The sequence below is a fragment of the Hipposideros armiger genome, unplaced genomic scaffold, assembly GCF_001890085.2.
Source record: "Hipposideros armiger isolate ML-2016 unplaced genomic scaffold, ASM189008v1 scaffold_1423, whole genome shotgun sequence".
NCBI classification, from domain to species: Eukaryota; Metazoa; Chordata; class Mammalia; order Chiroptera; family Hipposideridae; genus Hipposideros; species Hipposideros armiger.
The window spans coordinates 108,992-125,287 of NW_017732773.1; the positions used below are offsets into that span (position 1 = coordinate 108,992).

Genomic DNA, 16,296 nt, shown 5'->3' on the forward strand with positions numbered 1-16,296 from the left:
TTCATTTGAAATTTTCACAGACCTTTTCTGGTCCTATGTTGGTAATTGGTTATTTAGAGGGAATTTGATTTTAGATGGAGCTGAGTTTATACACACTTCCCCCCAATAAAGAAACGGCCTGTGATCTTGTGCTAGTCATCTTCTAAAGTGCAGTTTCTCCTTTAGTACAAAGCACATCCTAATAATGACTATTGTTTATTAAGCACTATGTGTTAGGCTTTATACCAAGTACTTTTCAGACATTGTCTCATTTAATCTTCATAACACTCTGTGAGGCAGAAGTTTTATTTCCACATATGAATAAGGAAAGTTGGGCTGAAGTTGCCCAAGTTACAGCTGTTATGTTCTAGAGCCAGCCTGGCTCCAGAGCTCTCGTGCATAGCATTATACTGCCTTCAGTGTTAGAATCTCTCCCAGCTTTAGCTTTCTCTCACCAAACCTTAATGACTGCCTGGCGTCCTTTGCAAGGTGTTCTTACTATTGACCCTGCCTCTTAACCAGACTTAAGAAGTTAACATGGCAATAGCCCGTATAGCTCCTTTAGGCTATCTGTGCAGAGGGAAGTGAAGTGCAAAGGGTTTATTGTTTTGTAAGAGGTCATTATGTCCATTTCGTAAGAGCACCTTGCCTTACCCAAAGAGGCACCGCACTGTAATAATATCTATTTCAAAAGCAGTGTTTAAAATTGGGGATCTATTATGGTTTTTTGTGCTCCTCCCCGGCCTCCTACCCCTGTTACTCTAGGAGTATGTCGAATCATTTTCTGGAAAATATGCAAGATGACAACACATTTAATGCTAGTCCTAAACTGCCTTTGAGAAAATTGCTGTACTTTTTGAAAAAAACAGGTCAGGCTCCTTTGAACAGGTTACTGATCTTGTCAAGGTGGGGATGGAGCAGCTGGTGTTAAAATATAATGCTAGTAGGATGTCTTATAAAAACCACCTTGAAAAAAAATGTAGCATATTCTAAGTGACCACTAAAGCAGAATTCCTTAGTTCTACTTTTCCACATATTTACTCTTTGCTGCTCCTATGACTTAGTCAAGGACCACTGCTATTACTGAGTCAATATGACTTTGTGTTAGGCAGACCTGGGTTCAAAACTTGGCACTGCTTGGTGCTGGCTCTATGATAACCTTAGGCGTTCAATGGTATTACTATTTACTTCTGAGCTTTTGTAAATATTCAGTGAGAGAATGTTCAAGACATCTGGAAAATCATGAGCACTCAGCAACTGTTTGCTTCTTTCCCTACCAACAGGCTGGTATATTTGCTTCCTATAGAATATAGTTTTCATTGGATTTCTTTTGTGAGCCTAAATGTTTGAATGCCAGATCTAAATCTGCTAGTATGAACATAACAGTATGGGGGCTAGTACTTAACATTTCAACACTGTTTTATTATTAACATCAAAATTCATTTATCAGCTGTGATACCTGTTTTCTCTTTAGCCCCAGATATACCTATTAAAGGGTTATACATTGCATGGAACACATTTGAGGCTTATGAGCTGATTTCCTGGTGTTTGAGGATTATGATATTGTCAAGAACGTAATATAGGCTAAGAAGTTTAATATTGTTGGAAAATTTTTAAAGTGATTTCTTTTATTGAAGCTTTGCAAGGAAACATTAAAAAGCAATGAGTAGTTTATAATAAATTTTCATCTGATGCTTTGGTTCTGTGGTTTTTATATGACACATTGTAAAAGGGTAGAGAAAGGGGCTTTCCTGAATGGTCAGAGGCTTTCAGACTCTGTGTTAAATGTCAGGAATTTCAGAACCACACAAGCCACACCTGAGAAGATGGGCAGAACAGTTCGGGGTGAAACATGACAGTTTTGTCTGTTGAATACTAAGTTCCATGACTCACAATTCCTCATGTCCCCACCCCTGACACACAGACACTCTTCCCTTATGCTTACACTAACTCAAAAACATAAAAAAAAATTTTTCCCTCCAAGCTAGCTTGATGGTGTACAACAACCTCTGTTAAGGTATTTTGTAACCTTTATAAAGGAGAGATCATTTTAGGGCAGATCTTCTCACCCTGCTTTGCTTGGAGGAATAAATAGTGATGCCTGGTCATTATATAAAAAAGGGAGGGTGGAATTCTAAAATTCAAGCCAGTATTAATAACTTAAAAAAGACTGATGATGAAACTCAAGTATAACGCTAGCAACAAGGACAAAAACTATCCCCCGAGCAGCTTAAAGATCATGGATAATGCAATCACAATGTGAGGAGGAAGAGGAGATTACTAACAGACTTCTCTTCCAAGGAAAGGAAGAGACTATCAATTTTTCATCCAAAGTGAATTAGTATGATTGGTTTCAATGAAAATGTAGTGGTAAAGAATCCTGAAAGTTTCCCTGATGTCCCTCGGGAAGCTCTAAGGTGCATTCTGCAAGCTAAAGCTAGAGAGAAAATAATCTTAAGAAAAAGCTAACATAGTGAGCTTCATCATCCTGAAGTGGACAGTGGAATGAAAAATAGAAATCTCAGGCCGGCCAGGTGGCTCAGTTGGTTAGAGCTCGAGCTCTGAGCACCAGCGTTGCCAGTTTGATTCCCACATGGGCCTGAGCTGTGCCAAGCTGATCTGCCACTGAGCTACCAATAGGCAGCAAGATGGCTGAGCTACCAGTAGGTGGCAGGATGGCTTAACAAGCTTGCCGGTTCAACTCCCGCATGGGATGGTGGGCTACGCCCTCTGCAACTAGATTGAAAGTGGCCACTGGACTTGGAGCTGAGCTTGCGCTCTCCACAACTAAGACTGAAGGACAACAACTTGACTTGGAGTTGATGGGTCCTGGGAAAACACAATGTTCCCTTTCCCCAATTCCCCAACACTGTTCCCTTCCCTAACTCCCCAATAAAATCTTAAAAAAAAAAAAGTTCATTTCTTTAAAATAAAAAATAAAAATAAAAAAAAGTAGAAACCTCTGGTCTGCCTTCTCCCTAAAAACACCCTCCTGGTTGGCTTGCCAAGAACAGGTGGGGAAAAAAAACTGTTGGACAGCACTGCCCAACAATGTTGCCTGACTATTCAGGAACGCTGGTGACCTTCCAGTAATGGGAATGCATCTAACAAGTGATACAGATTTCCAAACTCTTGCTTCTCATAAGTAACAGTTGACTTCCATGCTGCCAGCCTTATAGTAACTTCAAAGTTTAAATGTGAAATTTAGATTCCCTTGTATCTTTGAATGTAAGTTAATAAATTTGGGGACAAGGCCCTTATTTCATTTTCCTATTTCCACTTATAAACTTCAGCCTTCTGAAAGGAGCAAAATACTTCTGTTCCCATTTCCCTCTATTCCTCTCACCTCATTCTCCCTCTGGTGTGAGAATAAAGGAGAAAATGATATAATTACCTGTTGTTTGTTCTTTGCTCGCTGGGAATTCTGGAAATTTAAATTGAAACTAAAGTGTGATTGAGACCTGATTTGTTCAGAACTCTGATTAATGCTTTTCTATTTCAATAAATGATTGTATTAATTTTTCATGAGACCATTAAACAAATTTAAGAAATTTAGACCACATCAACATCCTTTTAAATTTGTTTGTCATCTTGGATTAAGGTTAATTCTATTATTCCATGTTTTCAATCATTACCCTTCTCTTATTGAAATAATGTTTTTCTTTTTTTTTTCCTTTGCTGATTATTGCTTTCTCCTCTTGCCTTCTGTGAAGACACCTTGTCTTTCAGTTTTCGATACATTCTGATGTCTTTTAGTTTGAGATTCTATCAATTCTCATTATTTCAGAATAATGAAAATTACTACAAATTCACTCAAATTTCCATTTTCGATTTTCTCCTCTTGACTAAGCTCCAGGCCTATAATTCCAGTTACTTACCGTGCATATCCCTTTGATACACCATCATCTAAACTCCACCAACTCTCTTTTTCATCTATTGTTTCGTTAGTAATTTTGTTATCCTAGTTTCCAAACATAAAACTTGGCAATTGTTTCAGCGCATTGCTCTCCTTCATTCACTGTAGCCTGTCACCACATTTCATGGATTTTTCCATTTTGAAATTTGTTTTACATCCATCTGTATTAGTTAAGACATTGGCTTGGCAGTTATAACAAAGTCCAAAAATAACAGTGGATTAAACACAGAGTAAGTTTAGTTTTTTCTTATGGACGGCCTGAGTGGGTGGTCCAGAGATGCTATAATGACTTTTTCATGTTTGGGATGTAGGTTTCTTCCACCTTGTTGCTTTGTCATTCCCAAGGTATTGTCCTTGTCCACCTGGGGAACGAATGATTGCTCACCACCATTGATAGCTTCAGTCCAGTTTTCAGAAAGAGGAGGGAGGGACCACACTCCCCTCTCTTTAAGGGTATAACCCAGAAATGGAATACATCACTTCTACTCATAGCTCATGTTTAAATGAAAAAATCCACTTGCATGGCCGTATCTAGTAGCATAGGAGACTTGGTAATCTGGTCCTTAGCCATGTTCCCAGCTAAACTTTCTAGTTTTAGAGAAGAGGAGAAGAGCTCTTGGGAGCCAATCAGCAGTTTCTGCCACACCTGCCTTACTCCAATTTTACTGTCTTCACCCTTTGGTGGGATTTTATTGCCCAATGCCAAGATTAATTCTGGAGACTTATAGTTGGATTTACTGTTTGCTTACTATCAATTCACCCATTTTTTTTATTTTAAAGAGCCACTTTTTTTGCTTGTTAAACCTCTACTCAGTAGCCCACGGCATAAAGTCTCTGTTTCAAAGCTCTTTAAAATCTAGTGCTTTTCTACCTGCGTCCAGTCTTTATTCACCTTTCATTCATTCATTAATTCATTTACTTATCCAGTAAATATGTGCTGAGTACCGACTGTGTGTCAGGCATGGCATCATTTGTTTTCCTAAGCTAGTTTTTGAGGGTTCTGTGGATAGAAAACATTCTCATGAATGTCTGTGCTCTCTAATGTCACAATGACTCATCTTTCGATGGTTGTTTGCACCATTGTAGAGCTTGAGAGGTTAAATGCATCTTAAGAGCAGCTTTTAAAAACTAGATCTTGCAGTTGAAGTGGTTCATTTGCCTTTAGGAGCCAGATGATGTACATCTGACATTTTGAACATTTGGGTTCTTGCACATTTTAGAACTATGATTTGACTTTAAAAACAAAACAAAAATGGAAAAGAATGCTTATTGAAGCAGCTATAACTAGATTTAGGAGCACATTGAAACTGTAAAACAGCTCAAATGTTAACATGGACTATGTACTACTTCATGTGTTCTAGTTCTCTAGTTGCTAATTTGTTTCCAAACAACTTAACTTCATCCTCAGTCTATAGATTGAGGTATAAAGGTCTGTATCACATCACACAGCTTGACTGGGCTTTGTTCTCCAAACTACATTTTCTTCTCCTTCTACAATCCTATTAGAGAGGCAGACATTTACATAACACAGCTAACCTGATAACATTTGTATATTAGTACTTCGTTCTTTCAGAGAAGTTACTGGGCCAGGTTTAGCGCTACAGTGAAGTGCAAGAGGCTGAGTTGTACAAGTGCAGCGTCAAATCTTTATGTAAAATTTTGATATTGTGTTCATCATGGATTTTTTGCATTCATTTTGATTCATGAAAAAAACACTACATTAAAATATTTTTATTTTTATTTCTGAGGTTTTGGCGACATCCTGAAATCTTGTGTTTGAGATGAACTGGATCTTTCTCCTTTATGCATATTATTTGCATATTGACATGGCTGGTGGCTTGAGTTATTAAAGCTTTCAAGTTAGAAAATATGTATATTCAATGAGAAAATAAGTATTCATTTTTTACCAAAACCTAGAAGCAAACATTACCTTAAATCCTATCAGATCATAGTTTAATATTTCCATTTACAACTGAGATCAGATTGGGGTATACAGGGAAGCCAGTCCATGAAAACAAGGCAGGGGCATCAAAAGGTAAGATGGACACGTGCCCACGATGAATAATTTTGGCTACTTTATTACGTGGTCTTGACATGGCTGCTCTTGTTCTATCTCTAGCCTGGTAACCTCATCTCCAAAATGACAATGTGATCACGGGTTTTCAAACCACACGCCTGGAGGAAGAGAAGTGGAGGAAGAGGGGAGAGTGGGTAGAGCCTCAGACTCTGAATCTGCATTAGCCAGAGCGGCTCTGCTTGCATCCATCTTGTGTATTGAGCATCTGCTAAAGAGTTTATTTGGGAAAAAAAAATTCCTCAGCTAAAAAAAAAATAGTTCTAAAGTCACTGGACTAGAAATTTGGGCCAGGAATCAAACCGCTGTTGCTCAGAGCTCAAACTCTTGAGTGAGCTCTTAACTGACTGAGCCACTCGGCCAGGCCAGGACTAGGAATTTTTAGGATCTCTGTTAATTCACAACTCTGAGTGTGCAGGTGTTTTTAATAATGTGGATCTCTGATGATCCACCCACACCCTGATCTGTTTCCCTTGCAACGCATACACCATCCTTTGGTGAGACCACTGACGTTTTTGCCTTGGGTATCTCTTAGCTGTCATATATATCACCGGGATTTTTCTAGATTTAATTGTAGTTCTAAGAGAGCGAATGGAGAGAGAATTAGACCTCCTGTAGTAGCAACACCTTTCAAATTCTGCATCCTATGCTAAAGTGCAGGGAGAACATAGTAGAACACCTAGATATATTTATTTTATTTTACATTTCTGTTAATGTATTTAACATTAATGATAATGATATAACATATAAATTATATTAATGTAGTTACAAATACATTAATATATTAATATAATTGTAATTTATAAAAACAAATATTCATGAATAGGAGGAATGTGCTCAAAACACTTTTTTGCTGTTGTTAGGGGTATGCCACTGTTTTTGAAATCTTTATAGGAATTACTACTTTTTTAGTAAAATTTTTGATAACTGATAACTTAAAGGATGAATAGAGACTATCTTTTAATCTTTAGTGTATTTGGGTTTAGCATATCCCTGTAAATCTGAGTTTTGATGTGTATGAGTAACCAAAAATATGTATGGAATATTTTTTTAAAGTTTATTACATAAGTATATCTGGATGTAACATAAGCTTCAAAGAAGTAGAGAGGGAAAAATAATTATGTTACTCTTCTATTTCTTTTTTGCTTTTTGATTCTATTTCAGTGAGCAGAGATAGGTGGAAATTCATAAAATAAAAACAAATTTTATCATGGAAGAGGTATACAAATTAAAAGGATTTGTTATTTTTTTAAAGATTTTTAAAAATATATAGATAACATACAATATTATATTAGTTTCAGGTATACACCATAATTATTCAACATTTATATACCTAAAGAAATCATCACCAGAAGTCCAACAACCTTCTGACACTTACTATGCTATCACAATATTATTAACTATATTCCCTATGCTGTAATTATATCCCCATGACTTATTTATTTTATACCTGGAATTTGAACATCTTATTCCTCTTCACCTTTTTTTCTCCCTTTTTAAATATTTTAATTACAGTTGAAATTCAATGTTATTGTATATTGATTTCAGGTGTACAGCATAGTCTTCAACATTTATATAATTTAAGAACTGATCCCTCTGACTATGCTAGTACCCACATGGCATTATATTGGGTTGTCGGAAAAGTCATGATGTATTTTGTCTATGTTTTTCAAAGGTTATTTATTTATATAAAGAACAAAGATCAATCAATGATATATTGCCCGTTTTGTTCGATAATCTTTTGCCATCTTTCAGTGAGCTTCATAATTCCTCGTTCATAGAAGGACCTGTCATTATTTGCGAAAAACTGAACAAGGTGCTGATTTACAGCCTCATCTGAATTGAATGTTATGCCACGCAAGGAGTTTTGAAGAGAGAGAAACAAGTGGAAGTCTGATGGCTCAAGGTCAGGCGAGCATGGTGGGTGTGGCAACACATCCCATCCAAGCTCCAGTAATTTTTGACAGGTGATCAAACTTGTGTGTGGTCGTGATGGAGCACAACTTCTTTACAATTAACAAGCTCTGGACATTTCTGGATGATGGATTTGTTCAAACTGTCCAATGCCGACAGTACACATTCGAATTGATTGTTTGGTTCTTTGGTAGGAGCTCAAAAACACAACACCTTTAAAATCCCACCACACTGAGAGCATAACCTTCTTCTGATGAAGGCCTGCTTTCAATGTCATTTGAGACGAATCATCACATTGGGACTAAGACCATTTGTGCACCACATTGTTGTACACAATCCATTTCTTATCACCAATTATTAGTCGCTTCACAAAAGGATCGTTTTCCTCATATTTAATGAGCATATAGCAGATGTTTACACGTGCCGTCAAATGAACTTCGAGTTCATGCAGAACCCAAATATCAAGCTTTCTTATGTATCCCAGCTTCTTCAGGTGGTCATGAATGCTTGAATGATGGATGTTCAATGTTTCTGCAATCTCATGTGTCGTGTAATGTGGGTTTGACTTGATCAATGCCTTTATTTTCTTGTCATCAACCTCGGTGGACTTTCCTGACCGAGGAGCATCATTGAGATCAAAATCACCAGCACAGAATTTCATGAACCATTGTTGGCACTGACGTTCTTGTAGAGCATTGTCACTGTAAACTTTATGCAACTTTTCACAAGCTTGACACGCATTCAGTAAAATATGGCAAAAATGCACAGTTTGGTCTTCCATCTTCAACTTGTTGTAAAATCTCCAAAACTCAACCAAATCACTCAATTTTTTCTTAGAATGAAGCTAGAACTGTCAGCTCTCAAATGACATAGCCATAACATAGATATGAATGATGCTAGTACTTTCAAAAATGAACTGGTGCCAGCTGTCGCAAACATGCGCCATGACTTTTCCGACAACCCAATACATAGGTATCACCATATTATTGACTATATTCCTTATGCTTTACTTTATATCCCCACAACTGTTTTGAAACTACCAATTTGTACTTTTTAATGCCTTCACCTTTTTCACCCTACCCCCAAACCTCCACGCATCTAGAACCCTAATAAATCTTATACCCATCTGACACCATACATAGTTATTACAATATTATTGACTACATTCCTTATGTCAAAACCTACATTCCCATGAATACTTTGTAACAACCAATTTGTATTTCTTAATCCTTTTTCACCTACCCCCAAACTTCCTCCCATATGACAACCATCAAAATGTTCTCTGTATCTGTGACTTCATTTCTGTTTTGTTTGTTCGTTTTGTTCTTTAGAGTCCACATATTAGCAAAACCACATTACAGCTTTCTTTCTCTGTCTGACATATGCCACTCAGCACAACACCCTCCAGGCCCATCCATGCCACGGCAGGTAGCAAAAACCCATTCATTCCCTTCCATGGCTGAGCAATATTCCACTGTATGTATGTGCCACCTCCTCTTTATCCATTCATCCATCGACAGACACTCCGGCTGCCTCCACGTCTTTGACATTGTAAACAATACTGCAATGAACATATAGATGCACACATCCCCTTGAAGTAGCATTTTAGGTTTCTTTGGGTGAATACCCTGAAGTGGGATTACTGGGTTCTTCATTGCCTCTTGTTATAGCCTTTGTTTTAAAATCTATTTTGTCTGGTATAGTATGGCTATGCCAGCTTTTTTTTTTTTTTTCAATTTTCATGAAATATCTTTTCTCATCTCTTTACTTTTAGTCTCTTTGAGTCTTTCAATCTGAAGTTAGCCTCTTATAAGCAGCATATGTAAGGGTGTTTTCTTATCCATTCAGCCACCCTATCTTTTGATTGGAGAATTTAATCCATTTACATTTTAAGTAATTAGTAATGTCTGTTTCCTTCACCAGGTTAGGGAAGTTTTTCATCATTATTAGTTCAAATAGGTTTAGGTTTTTAGTTCCTTGCTCTCTCTCTTCTCTTTCTGGTACCCCTATGGTCCAAATGTTGGTATGCTTGATGTTGTCTCAGATGCCCCTTAAATAATATTCGTTTTTGGGGGGTTATTTCTTTTTGCTGTTCTGTTTGGGTGTTTTCTGCTACCATATCTTCTAAATTGCTCATTCGATTCTCTGCTTTGTCTAATCTATTAATCTATTGTTGATTCCTTCTAATGTATTCTTGATTTCAGTTATTGTATTCTTTATTTATGACTGGTTCTTTTTTATGTTTTCTGTATTTTTATGTTTCCTATCTCTTTCTTGAAGTTCTCTCTGAGTCATTGAGCAACCATATAATCAGTGTTTGGAACTCTCTGTCTGGTAGATTGCCTGTCTCCATTTTGTTTAATTCTTTTTCTGGATGTTTGTTCTGTTTTTTTTGGGGGGATGTTTCTTTGTATCCCCATTTTGTCTGCCTTCCTATGTTTGTTTCTATGTATTAAGTAGGGCTGCTATGCCTCCTGGATTTAGTAGAGTAGTCTTATGTAGTAGGTGTCCTGTGGGGCCCAGTGGTGCTGTCTCCCTTGTTACCTCAGCTGGGTACTCCAGGTATGTCCCTTGTGTGGGTTGTGTGTGCCTTCCTGTTAGAGTTGAACCTTGGTTGCTATTTGCATATCAATGGGAGAAACTGACCCTCAGGCTGATTGGTTGTGAGGACTTGCTATGACTACAGTGGCGGGGCTGTTGTGCTGGGGCTGACCCAATGGAGCAGGATTTGTTTTAGCAGGGCTCTGGTACCTGCCTAGTCTGCCCTTTGTGTGTGTCATTCTTGGAGGTGGCTGGGTGATACTCTGGCTCAGTCTGAAGCTGGCATCCAGGTGTGCTGGTTCCTAGGGCATCCTGGCAGGGGCCCTGCCACAGGCCAAGTTCAGTCATAGCCAGTCTCCTTCCTGGAGACAGCTGGCATGAGCCACAAAGCAATCCACAGGTGGCTACCACTTGTGCTGGGCTTGAAGATACCTCAAGGTGTCCACCATGAACTGAGACTGACTGTGGCTAGTGCCACACCTAGGGCTGCTCAGCAAGAGTTATGGGACGTGCCAAAGTCAGATCCTGCTTGTTTGGGTTTTTTGAACTTTGAAAGATTTTAGGAAAGTCTGCAGCATGAACCAAGACAGGCCATTTGTACTGAAAATCTACTGAATGCTGCCTGGGTGTACCTGAAAATTGGTTGGGTGGGGACTCTGGGACTATCCCGGTGTGGCAAACTAAGGGTGTTAGCCAATTTGATGAGACTCAGATATGGCAGCTGCCTGTGTCTGCCCACCAGGATGGGAAAGGGCTCAACAAAGAAACAATGGCTTCTGCCCGCTCCTCCGTCCAGGAGAAAGGTTCCCCTCCAGCCCTCAACCTAAGTCAAACAACTCAGTTCCTCCCCTTATGTCCCAGCCTTTTGAGCTGCTGTCTCAGTGCTGGAGATCAGAGTGAGCAAATGCATCAGCGAATGAGTCCATGTGTTGTGGTCCCTTTAAGAGGAGCACCTGGGACTGCAGCCGCCCTTGTCTCACTCAACCACAGTCTCCACTAGTTTTCACAGCCAGAAGTTATGGCTATTTCTTTTCCTGGCGCTGGAGCCCTGGACTGCGGAGCCTGGTGTGGGGCTGGGACCCCTTACTCCTTGGGGGTGTGGAGAGGGACCTCCACAGCCAAGATATTTCTCCTGACTTTAAAGGTCATATGTGGGTGTCAGACCAGCCCATTCCACGACTCTGTCTCTCCTACCAATCTCTAGGCGGTTGCTTCTGTATGTCATTAGTTGTAGGGCTTCAGTTCAGCTTGGCTTAAGACAGTGCTCAATGATGGTTGTGCTGTACTTTAATTGTAATTTTGATGTGGTCATGAGAGGAAGTAAGCATAGTGTTTACTTACTCCACCATCTTGACCAGAAATTATTAAAGGAATTTTTTTAAACATGCATTTTAAAGACACAAATAACACTGTTTAGTTTTATCTAATTGACTTTAAACTGAACTCCTCTTTGCAGTTTTGACTAGATCATTGACAAGACCTGAATGCGAGTGTTTGAAAAAATTAGGACTACAAAAATATATTTTCTTAAGTTTATTTTTTTTAGGAGCACATATTTGCATTATATTACATAAACTTTGAAGTTTATAAAATTTTATTTTTACTACTACTACTTCCCATAAGATCATTTTTTAAATTTATTTTTCTCTTCCTCTTCTCAGTTCCTTGTATTCAGCCTGAACAAATAGGACTCAATTAAAGGGAAACAGTGCTAGATACAGATTAAGAAGAACAGTGAAAGCATTTGGGAAGCTGGGTATAGGAACGAGGTTAAAAAATGTCTGCTTTTGATTTTAGATTCTTTTAAGATTATAACGTATGCATTCAGACAGCTGAGTCTGAAAATCACCTCATACACCTTGAGACTCAAACAGGTATTTATTGCATTTCTCTTACTATGTGCAAAACACTGTGCAAGATGAAGGGGTCACAGTCCATGCCCTCAAAAGACTTTAAAAAAGTTATGTGAGGTGGGGGTGGGAAGGCAGACACTAATCAAAAATTGATGTGTGGTAACTTCTATACTAGAGATTTACCAGAGTGTTTTAGAGCCCAGAGGAGGGAACATACCTAGAGCTTGTGGGGGTAGAGAAGACTTCTGGGAAAGGGGTGCCCAAGTTAACCCTGAATGGATGAATAGATGTTAGCCAGGGGAGGGGGAGGGGGAATGAAGGCAAAAAACCCCTCAGCCACAGGAGCACTATAAACAAGGCACAGGGGTGCCATTGGCTGGGTGTGCCTGCAGAGCTTCAGGATTAGTGCAGGTCAGGCAGAGGTGAAAATCAAGGGAAGGTAGACTGGGGCCAACTCCTGGAGTAGCACCATGCGCCCTGTGAAAAGGCTTGGACTTGATCCTGTAGGTGATGGGGAAGCTGTGAAGGATTAATCATAGAATGATCATGAGTAGATATACTTTGAAATAATCCACCTGCAATCCGTGTAAAGAATGGATGTATAGGAAGCAAGAATGAGTACAAGAAAATCATTTAGGATATTGTTGCAATAGTCCAGGAAGAAAAAAATGGCAGGCTGAACTAGGGTAGTGTGAGTGTGTTGGAGGGAATTTGCAAAGTGCCCTATTCCTCTGAGTGGCTAATGTGAATACTGATGTTATTCATACTTCTAGCATTTTTCACCCTTCTTGTGTCAGGTACTAAGCGAAGAGACACAAAGCCCACTCTGTGAATAGGAATTCTATGTATGTAGTTTATCTTGGTTTCTAAGGGCAAGATGGTTAGATTCCTTCCACATAGTCTGTGTGGGTACTGGGAAAATTGGTACAATGTCTCAAGGCACTTAAAAAAGCAGCAAAAGACGCAAAAGTTCTCTACAGTCATTCCAAAAGTGTGATATGTTTCTACAACCTCTGAAAGGTGTGGTCATGCCAAGCATTTTCTTACAGTCATTTTTCTATGCCTAAAATGTTTGCTGTAATGGTCAGTCATTTTCAGGGGATGAGTATCTCAACTTGACATTGATCCCTAAAAGCATGAATGAAGTAATTATACACTGCATTTTGTAGTTGGTATTCCCAGGCACTAATTCCTATTGTTTGAAGTGAGGCCCTTTTGACTTTTAGTATAAAATTTTGTTGTAGAATTGGAGGTTCTGCTTTTCTCAAGAAAGTCAGGGAAATCATGGTATTTATTAGTTTTAACTCAAAAAAATAAAAAATAAAAAAACAGACAAAATGATTAAAGCTTGATAATCTAGATTTTTACCTTTTGTAATTCTTCATATATATTTTCTTGTAATTTACAGGAAAGAAAATTTATCAGAGTTTCTTCTTAAACCTGTCTTAGAAATAAGAACGTATTTCAACCAGGGATTTGTAAGTATACTTTTCTTCTTTGTTTAGAAAATTAGATATTGATTTTGTGGAAGAAATGACTTTCAGTAAAACACTTGACAGCATATAGCCAAGCTATATATACCATCTGAGTTGGCATGCATAATTTGAATGACAGAAAAACACACAAAATCATCCCTCATAAAACCAAACCAAAACAAAGAAATCAAACCTCAAGCAGAAAACCTTCCCACATCTATTTATAGCTAGTGAAGGTTGGCATTATTTTTTTGGCAATTTCTTTTTCTTGATGTCATTTTCATTACTTATTTATTGCTCTTTGTGAAAATATCTGTGTTTCCACATATTTTAGAAAGTCTGTAACTTCAATGGGAAGGAAGAGGAAAAGGGTAGGGTGTGAACACAGGAAAAGGAAGAATTTATATTCTGTTAAAATTAAATGGCTTTGGACAGCTTTGTATTTTCCAGTAACACTGTTAGTGATTTAAAAAAAAAATAAAACTGAGTCTCTTAATAGCTAAGGTACATTCAGTTCCATTGTACTTGTGACATGCCTGTTATTGTGCTAAATCCCAATTCAGTAATGGGGAATCTGGGAGACGCTTCCTATTTCAGTTTAGCAAGAGATCATGACTAATATGTCTTTTCACAAACAGATATTTTATTAGATGATTGAGAAGAACCAGTGACATTTCAAGTCTAAGGTAGCACAAGTCAAGTACCAACGCAAAGATCCAGCATATTGAGCTGAAGAGCATAGAGCCTAGGACCTGTGATGTAAAGACAGATTAGGGAAGTGGAATTACATAACTAAAGTCTAGAGTCTGTGGGTTCCTTCCTACATGTATGAAACCTTGGACAGCATAGTTCTTTCTGGGCTTCTCAACTATAAATATTTGTATTTGAAGATGGTTGACTAGAAATGATGACTACTTTAAATGATTTTGTGATTCCAGGAAATCCTTGAAGCATTGTTGCTTAGTAGTCAATAGTTATTTTATCTTGGTTAATATGTGGTTATTGTAATAACATTAACATTTGTATATCAGCTAATAAAACCAACCAACAGGAAGTGAGAATATTTTTAATTTGCTTCATCAGGTAAGATCTCAGCAAATTGTTTAATTAGAAAGTGTACTGAACTCTGAAATACACACTCTAGCAATATAGGTTGTTTCTTAGCTATATGATGTTAGTTTCTAGTTCTATGCATCCGTTTATGAATATTGCGGTTTGGAGCAAGTTACCTGAACTCTCTAATGCTTCAATTTGTCAGTAAAATGAGAGTAAAAATGCCTGTGTTACTAGGCATTTTGGTTACTCTGTTAACAGGCCTCTTATGCGGATTAAATAAAATGATGAAATAATGCAGTCTAAATAATAATGAAATAAACCTATACTGCAATCATAATTTTTTCTCTTTACTATATATATTGTTTCATACACTTGAAGTTTTTTCCACATAATGGTTAATTTCATTTGTCAGCATAAATAAGCCATTTTATGGATGACGTTGGTGTTTATAAAATCACTGAAAGGATTGTTTAAATGCACATTCTTGGCCACATTCCCAGATACTTTTAACAAGCATCTTAGATGATTCAAAGGAAAGTAATCTACAGGCTACACTTTGAGAAACACTAATTGCTTTTTAAAAATCATCCCCAAATTACAGTAGTTGATTATCAAAGCCACATGGGAACTTTATAAAAAATATGTATGTCTAGGACTTCACGTTGGTTGATCCTGATATGGCAGATATGAAACAAGCGTTTGGAACTTGTGTTTTCAAAAAGTTGCCACACTGATTTTGATATTTGCAAACCGCTGCTTCACAGCCTCACTGTATCTCTAACTTTTTATTGATAAAGCCTTTGGCTATGCTTGCCATGTATGGATGAGGGCAAGTCATTCTGGGTATGTGCTTCAACTAGTCCAGATCAAGTTACAGGAGTAAAAAGGATGAGTCTGGATGTCTGCATGTCTATGCATTAACCAGACTGCTCACCCTTGGCTGTGTCCTGCTTTAAGTAAATCCAAGTGCCAAGTCCATAAATTGCAGAATTTCTGAATAAGAAAGGACTGTTGGAGACTATGTCTCTCAAACCTGTTACTTCACAAAGGAGGAAAGAGAGGCTCAGAGGTTCGCCCAAAGCCACAGGGCAAGATCTGAGCCTCTACCTCAGTTCTATTTCCATTGCAATTGACTGGCTCTGATTCCGCCCATTTAGGAACCTGCAACCCCTGTGACACCAGCTTCTCTAGTGCGGGCTGGAGGCTTCCTTGCAGGTGCAGCCATAGAGAGTGGTCTGAGTCAGCTTCCCTTCCTAACTGTTCAGCTGTCTGAAAGTTAGAGCTTCCTCCTTTCCAACTCCAGTTCTCTGCCATGAATAAAAAGAAGCAGGAAGACCACGGAACCGCAGGTACTCACCAGGAGAGGCAGCCTGTTCCAGCAGTGGCACCATGTTACCTTTTTGGTTCTTTTTCTTAGCCAGAGCTGACGTGCCTTTTATCAAACCCTGTAGCTCTCAATGACAGAACACTCATCATTTTGCCTGTCTT

The 16,296-nt window shown here is 38.3% G+C and overlaps 1 protein-coding gene across 2 annotated transcripts in view; it reads left to right on the forward strand.

The window, feature by feature from the left end:
- Nucleotides 1-16,296, forward strand: part of PKIB (cAMP-dependent protein kinase inhibitor beta) — a 111,142-nt gene that overhangs the window by 57,814 nt on the left and 37,032 nt on the right. The window contains exon 3 of one of the 2 annotated variants that reach the window (XM_019633871.1): nucleotides 13,686-13,755. The exons of the other annotated variant lie outside the window; for it this stretch is intronic. The gene's annotated coding sequence lies outside the window, so the exon portion shown is untranslated. The remainder of the gene's footprint in view (nucleotides 1-13,685; nucleotides 13,756-16,296) is intronic. 2 annotated transcript variants of the gene reach the window in all.